Source organism: Arvicola amphibius, chromosome 10 (assembly GCF_903992535.2).
Source record: "Arvicola amphibius chromosome 10, mArvAmp1.2, whole genome shotgun sequence".
NCBI lineage: Eukaryota > Metazoa > Chordata > Mammalia > Rodentia > Cricetidae > Arvicola > Arvicola amphibius.
Genome location: NC_052056.1, coordinates 92,451,442 through 92,460,677, shown reverse-complemented (window position 1 = coordinate 92,460,677; position 9,236 = coordinate 92,451,442). Strand labels below are relative to the sequence as shown.

General features: G+C 50.2%; 1 protein-coding gene across 1 annotated transcript in view; it reads left to right on the top strand.

Moving 5' to 3' along the window:
- The first annotated feature begins 467 nt into the window (after window positions 1-467).
- Window positions 468-9,236, top strand: part of Gtf2i (general transcription factor IIi) — an 84,519-nt gene continuing 75,750 nt past the window's right edge. Inside the window, 1 exon segment of the mRNA XM_038344459.1 lies at window positions 468-814. The gene's annotated coding sequence lies outside the window, so the exon portion shown is untranslated.

The following is a 9,236-nucleotide window of genomic DNA, read 5'->3' as shown; positions in this document are numbered from 1 at the left end:
CCGGGGCTCCCCTGGTCTTTGCAATGTCCCCAACTTTGCAATTGGCAAGGGAATGTAGGTTGCAAAGAGTTATTTAAGTGGAAGTTGTGGCCTGCAGCAGAAGCAAGGTGGGGAGGGCACCGCGATCTAGGTCTCCGTTTTTTTCCACCCCACTCCCCTCCCCCATCCGGACGGCCGCGCAGGCCCCAGGTGCAGCCATGTTCTTGCTCCCACCACCCGCGCGCCTCCATTGACAGTCCTAGTCGGAGAGGGCCGGGCGCCGCGGCGCTTCGGCTTGGCCTAAAGGGGGGCGGTGGGGAGAGAATCTGGGTTCATCGCGCAAGGCTGTCTGGGAGTTATAGTTCGGGGTACCCATCCGTCGTGTAGGCGAGCGCCGGTTTAGAACTACAACTCCCGGTGGGCGGTGCTACTTGTGCGCACGCGCAGCGGCACCTTCGAGGAACAAAAAAAAAGCAAAAAAAAAAGGGGGAAAAAAAGGAGGAGGAGGAGGGTGAGAGAGAAGCTCGGAGAGCAGAGAAAAGGGGGCACCGGCGCCCCCCCGCTTCCCTGCACGCGCTCGTCGCCCGCCTGCTGCGGTCACCCCCGGGTTTCGTCCCTCTCTGTTTCCCCCCGCGCGAGGCGATCCGAGTGAGGAGCGAGGCCCCGCCGGGGGCGGCCATGCGGCGGTGACAGGAGCACGGCCGAGACGCGCGGGCCCCCTTCGCCCTCTCACCTCCACCCCGTTCGCCAGCTCGCCTCAGCCGAGGCCCCTCCGGCCTACACCCGCTTGCTGTCCGCATTCCCCCCTCCCCGACCCTCCCGGGCTGCACTTCGGGTGAGTCCCTGTCTCCTCAGAATGTCCCCTTCCCTCGTGTCCCCTCCGCCGTCCTCTCCAGCCTCGGGGTGCCATGGCGAACAGGGGCGTCTTTATTCGACACTTTGCCCCCGTCGGGTTCCTGTGCACCGACTCGGGCGTGAGAGTTGGGGTCTCTTGGCGCGTTGTGAGTGACGATGGGTCAACTCCGGGGTGAGGAGACGGACGCGCTGTGACCCCCTCACCCACCCCAAAGTCCACTCTACTTGGGGGCCTTGGCAGCGGACACGACGCGGCTTTTTTGGGGGGGATGGGGCGGCTGAGGAGGGGGGAAACGACGGTTGCACGCGCGCACCCGTGGCGCGTGGGGGAGGGCTCGCGGCGATCTTTTTATTTTATTTATTTTCTTGCGCGTGCGTATATTATAGACAGAAGCGTGCGTGGTGGTCGGGGGAGAAGGGGGGCGGTGTTTGGGAGGGATGGTCTCGCGCGAGCAGACCCCCCGCGCGTGAACGAGCGAGCGAACCCCGCGGAGCCGCGCAGCCCTCTCCTTTGCTCTGATTGGCTGAGCCGGCTTTCCGGGGGCGCGCGCCCGTGCGCGGTGCCAAGGCCCCTCCTGAGCCCCGTGGGGTCGCGCTCGGGTTCGGTGTATGTGTGTGCGTGTGTGTATGTATGTGTGTACGTGCGTGTGTGTGTGTGTGTGTTTCTGGGGCTCGCTGCTCGTAGGGCAGCAGGCCGCGCGCGATTGGCCGGCGGGCACGGTGGGGGCGGGGCGTCTGTGCCCTGGTAACTGCGGCGGGGGCCTTGGCAGGGGGGCGGGAGCTCTCAGGCTCTGTTGCCAGCGCCCGCCCTGGCCGGCCGGCGCTCCGCCCTGCTCCCAGGTGGAGCCCAGCCGTGGGCTTTGTCCGAAGCTGTTGGCTTGCGGGAACCGCGGTGCCAGGACTTTTTTTGGGGGTGGGAGGGGTGGGGAAGGAGGAGGAGATGGAAATAAACACAATGACCGGAAGGAAGACTTTAGCCTTGAGGCTATGGAAATAATCGGTCTGGTTTGGGCGAGCACCCAGATGTCCAGGTTTAGAGGAGGGATGGAAAAAAAAGTTTACTCTTGTACCTCCATTTTTTTTTTTAAATCAAATTTTTGCCTTTTTGCGGGATGGGGTGTGTGTGTGCGGGAAACTTCAGTATGTAGCCCTCGCTGGTCTGGAACTCCTTGTAGACCAGGTTGGTCTGGAACTCACAGAGATTCGCCTGCTTCGGCCTCGTAGATGCTGGGATTAAAGGCCATTGCAACCACGTCTTGCTCATGTTTTGCTTATTTGTTTATATTTTAATTTTTAAGCAAGGTATTTTGTAGCTCACGCTAGCGTGGAACTTGCTATGTAGCCGGAGCTTGCCTTGAGCTTCTTCATCTTGTATGTGCTAGGATCGCAGGGCTAGCTCCCAATTTTGCCCCGCCTGAAGGTTTTTTGCGCCTCGGTCTGCTGAGAGTGCAGGTCTGAGAAGGTGCTGGTGGGGCGCCCGCTGTGTTTGAGAAGGGGAGGTGAGGTGCGAGGCCATGCTTTTTGGCTGCCGTGTGCAGTGGTTGGCTCAGCCTGCCTGTTTGTCTCAGGGTGTTTCCAGGGCAAAGGGGAAGCTGGTTTGCAAATAAGGGGGTGCAGGTACGGTACCCACAAGCACCTGATTTCGTATGTGGAATGGCTGATACTTTCTACAGCAGGTTTTTTTCCTTTTTAAGTCTGCTGCCTCGGGCTCCTTTGTTGCCTGAGTCCCTTGATCTTCACACCCTGAAGGCACTGAAACTTTTCTCACTCATCTGTAGTCATTTCTGTAAGGTCTTTTATGTTATGGGGTCACGAGTTTTCTTTTTTACCTTGTAAAAATATGGACCACATTCTCTTTTCCTTGGGTCATCCTTTGGCAGGGGCATGCTAATACCCGTATTTAGCATGGCGGGGGGTGGGGGGTGGGGTGAAGTCTAGCATGCTCTTCAGGCAAGCGAGGATTCTAGGCTGGCGTTCTCCATTCGGTCATACTGCCACTCTGTTTTACTTTTCCAGATAGAGTTTTGCTGAGTTGCCCAGGTTGGCTTTGAATTCCCTCTGTAGCCCAGGTTATCTTTAAAGTTGGTAATTCCCCTGCCTCAGCTGCTTGAATAGCTGGGATGATGGACCTTGGAGAGGGCTTAGGTTCCATCTTCATCCCTTTGCTCTTTTTATTTATTTATATAGTTATTTTTACATCCCAGCCACAGTTTCCCCTCTCACCTCTTCTCCAGCCCCTCCCTCCGTCTGTTCCCACCCCCCAACCCATCCACCACTCCTCCCTTTCTGTTCAGGAAAGGGCAGGTTTCTCATCAATATCAACAAAACAGCATATCAAAGTTGTTGAAGACTAAGTATGTCCCCATGTACTGGGCTAGGCAACCCAGTCTGAGGAGTGGCAAACTCTGGTCAGGTCCTTCGCCAGTCTTCATGTCCTGCCAGGTGCCAAGTGTGTAGTGTAGTGTAGTGTACTGCAACTGTACTTGAGTGTGTTTTCAATGGCAGGTGTGCTCCTTGGTCCCTTCATGAAATTCTGGTTGTAGACGAGGCCAACTATAGCGAAGTCAGGTACTTTCTCTCTGTAAGTGGGGCACGTGACTTCATCTGGGAGCCAGGGGTTCTCTAACCCTCTGCTTCGGTAGAGGACTGATGACGTCATTCCAGAGGCTGTGGTGCTGCGGGTCTGGGTTGGGGCCTTAACTGTGTCTAATTGTGTCGCCCAGGCAGGCCTGTAAGTTGCAGTCCTCCTGTCTCAGCATTCTTAAATTACAGGCATGTGCCACTAAGACTAGTTTAAACACAGGGTCCAAGTGGAAATAATGGAACTGTTTATTCTGGATTGCTTGGAAGACTGGTTGAGAGGGTTTTTTTTTAAACATTTTTTATGTAATTTTATTTATTTATTTGGGCATTGGTTTTTGCCTGCATGTATGTCTGTGTGAGGGGTCAGATCTTGGAGTCACAGACAGTTGTGAGCTGCATGTGGGTGCTAGGAATTGAACCCAGGTCCTCTGAAGAGCAGCCAGTGCTCTTAACCGCCGAGCCATCTCTCCAGCCCTGGTTGAGAATGTTTTGTTTTTTTTTTTTTAAAAAGAGTAAATTGTAATTACAGAACTCACCTCCAGCATGAAAATTGGTTGTGGGTTCAAGTGCCGAGTTAAATTTGAAGCTCAGCTGCACTGACAGTTATTCCTGTCTCGTTTATTATTTCAGTCATGGGAGCAGTTCCCGCCCCCCCTTCACAGTGCTGGAGAACAGACCCAGGCAGTCTCCTCCAGGTGTGCTGGGAGAAGCTCCCCATAGTCCCCACAGTCCCCACCGGGTGGAAGGATGGGTTTTAGGCCAGAGCGTGGTGTGACAAGCAGAGGCTGTCTTTAGGATCTGTTGCTCCCCAGCCTTCTCTGCCCTCTCTGTGGTTTTCCTTCACCCAGGGAACTCTCCCGATGTTTCCTCTGCTCCTGCAGCCCTTGCCTGTTTCTGCACTACCTATCTGCTCTTCACCACTTTGGCCAGAGAGAAAGTGAGAAATTTTGACCCAGCTAGAGATCATTGGAGGGCTTGGAGGCTTTTCTTGGTTGTGACTTGATTAAAAACAGTATAGGCTGGGTATGGCGGCTCACCCCTTCAGTCCCAGCACACCTCTCAGGGCCAGCCTGGTTTACATATCTGTTCAGGGGTGAGACCTGTTTCAAAACCAAAACCCAAAACAAAAAAGGTTGGGTATGGTTTCCTGAGCAACTGAGCAGGAAGGCTGAGAGTTTATTATACTCTGTCTTTCCTCAACTATTAAGGACTCTAATACCTCTGCCTATGCATTGTAGATGGACAAACACACACATATATGCACGCATACATAAATACCCCCAAGCGGACCGAAAACATACGTAGTGCTAGAGGTCTATCCCAGGACCTGCTTTACCACTAAGCTGCATCTGTCATTTGGGACTTTTAAAGCATTGATTTACTCAAACTTTGTGTCTTTGAGAGCCAGCGCTTCTCTATGTTTTTGGTAGTACTAGGATTGGATGAGGGCGTCTGCTCGTTCCAGGAGCTCTTCTGCTAGCCCACCCCGCCCCCATCACTGGTGGATGTAGCAGGCCACTGGAGCTCTTCACACCAGCCACTGTTTGAACCAGTGTCTCACTGTAGCCCTGGCTGACCTGGAACTCCACAGAGATGCGGTGAGGTGAACGCGCCTGGTCTTGGTCTCGACTTGGTTTCCCTTGCCTAGGCCTTGAACTTCCTGGCCCTGGTCTTAGATTGTATAACACTTAAAGTTACATTATCTCACTTACGCGTCTTGACTAAGGATGGCAACATATGCCATATGATGACAGAAGAAAAGGGGCAGAAAAACTAAGAATATAAAATCCATTAACTTCATGCCCCCCTCCCCCAGGGTTTTTGTGTAGCCCTGGCTGACCTGGAACTAGCTCTGTAGACCAAGCTGACCTCGAACTCAGAGATCTACCTGCCTCTGCCTCCCAAGTGCTAGGACTAAAGACGTGTGCCATCATGCCCAACTGTTTGTTTGAATGTTTTCTTTGGAAAGAATTTGCATGGATCTGGGCAAATCTCTTACTAGCATAGAAGCACCATGTAAGAAGTGTTGGCTTGCTGGGCGGTTGTGGTGCACACCTTTAATCTTAGCATTCAGGAGGCAGATACAGACGGATCTCTTTTAAGTTTGAGGTCAGCGTGGTCTACAGAGTGAGTTCCAGGACTGGCTCCATAGCTACTGAGAAACCCTATTTCAACCCCCCCCCCAAAAAAAGAAAGCATTGGCGCCTTCATGAGGAAGAAGCTCCAGCCTGCATTTTCCGAGTGGTGGTCTGGGTCCTCACACATGCTGCGACAGTGCAGAGGCTCCCGCGTTGAGTGTCAACCCTAACTTCTAGCCCCCAATTTGCCAGTGCAGTCTTTCGTTACTTCTACCTTTTCTCTTCTCACTTGACAGTTTATTTGCAGACTATTCACAACAAATACATAAAATTAGGTTGGATTCAACCACACATTGAACAAATCATATACACAGAAAAGGGGGGCTGGCTCAGTTGTTAAGGTGCTCGCCAGGCAAGCATACGGACTGGGGTTTGCTCATCGGCACCCACATAGGAAAGCCAGCTACAGCAGCATCCTGGGGCTGACCCACTCTCACTGAGGCCGTGACTTTCAGGTCTAGTGAAGGATTGTCTCAGACCCAGGTGGTGCTCTTGAGCAAGATCTCTGCCTTCTACACACAGCCAGCCCCAATCACAGACGCAGAAGGATGCAGTGACTCTCAGTAGTGACTCTTGAGTACGGCTTAACTTTAGCCTCCACATTTACTGGATATAGGATTTGGTAGAGAGCATTCACAGCAAAGAAATGTTTGTGTTGGCTAAGTATACATCTAAACATTCAAAGCCAGTGTTTACAAAATACCAGTGTGGGGCTCTACTAGAGAACATGTTTCTGTTCCCAGCACCCATGTTGGGCAGCTCACAGCCTGTAACTCTCTCTAGCTCTGGGGTGTCTGATACCTTCTTCATACACCTGATACCTTCTTCATACACATACATACACATAGGCATACATTTGCTCATAAATAAAAATACCCCCCCCTTCCTGAGACAGGGTTGGCTGTCCTGGAACTCTGTTCTTCATACAGAGATCTGTCTGTCTCTGCCTCACAAACGCTGCGATTATAGGCATGTACTACTACTGCCCAGCATAAAAATAAATCTTAAAAATGAGAAATTCAGCTCTGTGCTTTAAGAAATGTTAAACATAGGGGGCTGGAGAGATGGCTCAGCGGTTAAGAGCACTGCTTGCTCTTCCAAAGGTCCTGAGTTCAATTCCCAGCAACCACATGGTGGCTCTCAACCATCTGTAATGAGGTCTGGTGCCCTCTTCTGGCCTGCATACACACAGACAGAACATTGTATACATAATAAATAAATAAATATTAAAAAAGAAATGTTAAGTATAAAAACTAAAGTATATTTAAAAAGCAAAAGAAATGGAAGTAAACATAGCACTATGCACACTAGTCCCGGAAAGCCGAGATGACTACTAACGCACAGCGTAAGACTTTGGAAAGAGCTGTGTTGAGGCATAGCGGAGGCACAGCATGATCAAAGATCAGTTCAGAGGGAGGACTACAGCACTTTAGATAGTGCCCAGTGACAAAGCTCCCAACTACATGGGTGCTGGGACCCAAACTCTGATCCCCAGAAGAGCAGAAAGTCTTAGGTGCTAAGTCATCTCTCCATCCCCTCCATCCCCTGCATTGTCTTTTTATTTTATTATTCATTCATTCATTTATTTATTTTGTGGTGCTGGGGATTTAACTAGGCAGGGACTCTACCACTGAGCCTCATGTCTAGATCTTGGGCAAAACAAGTCCCTGGTTTATAAATTTTTAAAGATAGGCATTTGGAATAAGGTGAGCAAATCATTGTGCATGTCATTCTGATGGTGCCCCATTTATCTGCTTCATCAGAAAATAGGTTATTTTATTTAGTGCAGTAGTAATTAAAGCAGCTGGCTGAGAGCTGAGCCACTTTTAATTTATTGGGTTCAGGTTTGGAGTTCGTTTATAGGTACGTAGATAAAAAGACACATAAGATGTGCTTTAGGTTTGCTTAGTTTCCTTTAGTATGGCTTAACTTAGTGGGCATTTTGTAAAGTGTTTTTTAAAGTATAAAGTACTTAGTAACATTCCAGGGTAAGGGTGCTTGCATTGGCTATTGCGTTTTCTAGGCTACAAAAAATTCACCCGGATGCAGTTCTTCAAATGCAGGTGATTTGCATGTGTAGAGTAAGGTCAGAGGACACGTTGTTTGTGTGTTGGCAGAGCAGGCTCCTGTTGTTCAGAATGCTGGACTCTGGGGTTGAGGAGATGGTGGTAAAGTTCTTCATATGTGAGCATGAGGGCCTGAGCTGGATCCTGGGACCCACGATAAAAAGATGTGCAGGCTGCATGTGTTTATAATCCAAGTGCTGGGAAGTAGAACAGGTGGGCCCCTGGGGCTCCCTGGCCAGCCAGCCCAATGTGCAAGCTCCAGCCCCACAGAGATCCAGTCTCAAAAAACAAATTGGGCTTCGTAAGAGCAATACAGGAAATTGATCACTGGCTCCAAACCTGTGTGTGTGTGTGTGTGTGTGTGTGTAAGTAAGGGTGAGTTGGGGTGGGTGTTGATTTTCTTTTCTTTCTCCTGAAATAGCCCAACCCCCGTCAAACTTGTTATAGCTGAGGATGGCCTTGAACCCGACAATCTGGCCTCACCTCCCAAGTGCTGGGGTTACAGATGTACGCTACTACACCTGCTGTGGGCGTCTTCTTGAGTGTTTCCCTGATTCTTCTAGATAGATCGGATTTCCCTTTTGGATCCTGTTTGCCTCATTAGTGGACTTGGGCTTAATGGTTCTCATCTCACCTTGGCCTTTAAAGCAGAGCTACTTAAATTTCCTACTCTTCACAACCTTTTTACCTGAGAATCTTTATGTGACCCATGTATAGATTTTAGGTAGGTATACAAATTAAACTTTTACTGATAACAAATAAATATATTTTAAATAATTCTTTTTCATAAAATTTTACTTTTTATTAAAGAGGGGACCTGCTGTGTGTAGTGGTGCACACCTTTAATCTAATCCCAGCACTGCTGGGACTGAGGCAGACAGATCTCTGTGAGTTTGAGGCCAACTTGGTCTACATGGTGACTCCCAGGCCAGCCCTGGCTGTCAAGTGGGTCTTAGTTCCCCTGTCACACTCACCCCATTAAAGAAAGGGAGTGGGGTGGTGTGGGTCTGGGTTTAAGCAGCCTAGTCCATCCCAGGGCTGCCGTGTCTCTAGTGCTGGCTTGGACACCTTGCGTTTCCCAGCAGTTCTTGAGTGGTTTATTTTTAAAAGATAGGTTCTTATCGTAGTCTGAGCTAGAAGTCACTTTGTAGCTGTTCTCAGACTCCCTGACACCTTCTGCTTTAGCACCCCCAAGTTACCACAGTGCCTTCCCAATTCTGGCTTTGGAGTTCTGTGCCCCTTCTATTTACCTGTCTGTCTGTCTGTCTGTCTATTTTTTTTAAGATATGATCTCGTGCAGTTCAATGGATGGAACTTCATGCATAGTTAGGGAATTTCTGGTCCCTTACCCCTCAAAGAACTGGTATTACAGGCATGTACTACCTCAGTTGATGGGGTTGGGAGGGATCGAACCCAGTGCCTCCCTTACTCTAGCTAAGCTTTCTGTTGACTGACCCACATTTCCAATCTTTGACCTTCTGAAGACCATAGGAGTCATTTTTCAGGATCTGTGTCAACTTGGATTTGTCCATTTCTTCCTTGTGACTTGACGAAGTGTTTAGGGCTGGACGTCATGGTGTGTTTTCTTTGAGCTCTGTTGGGAGAAGTCCTCTTG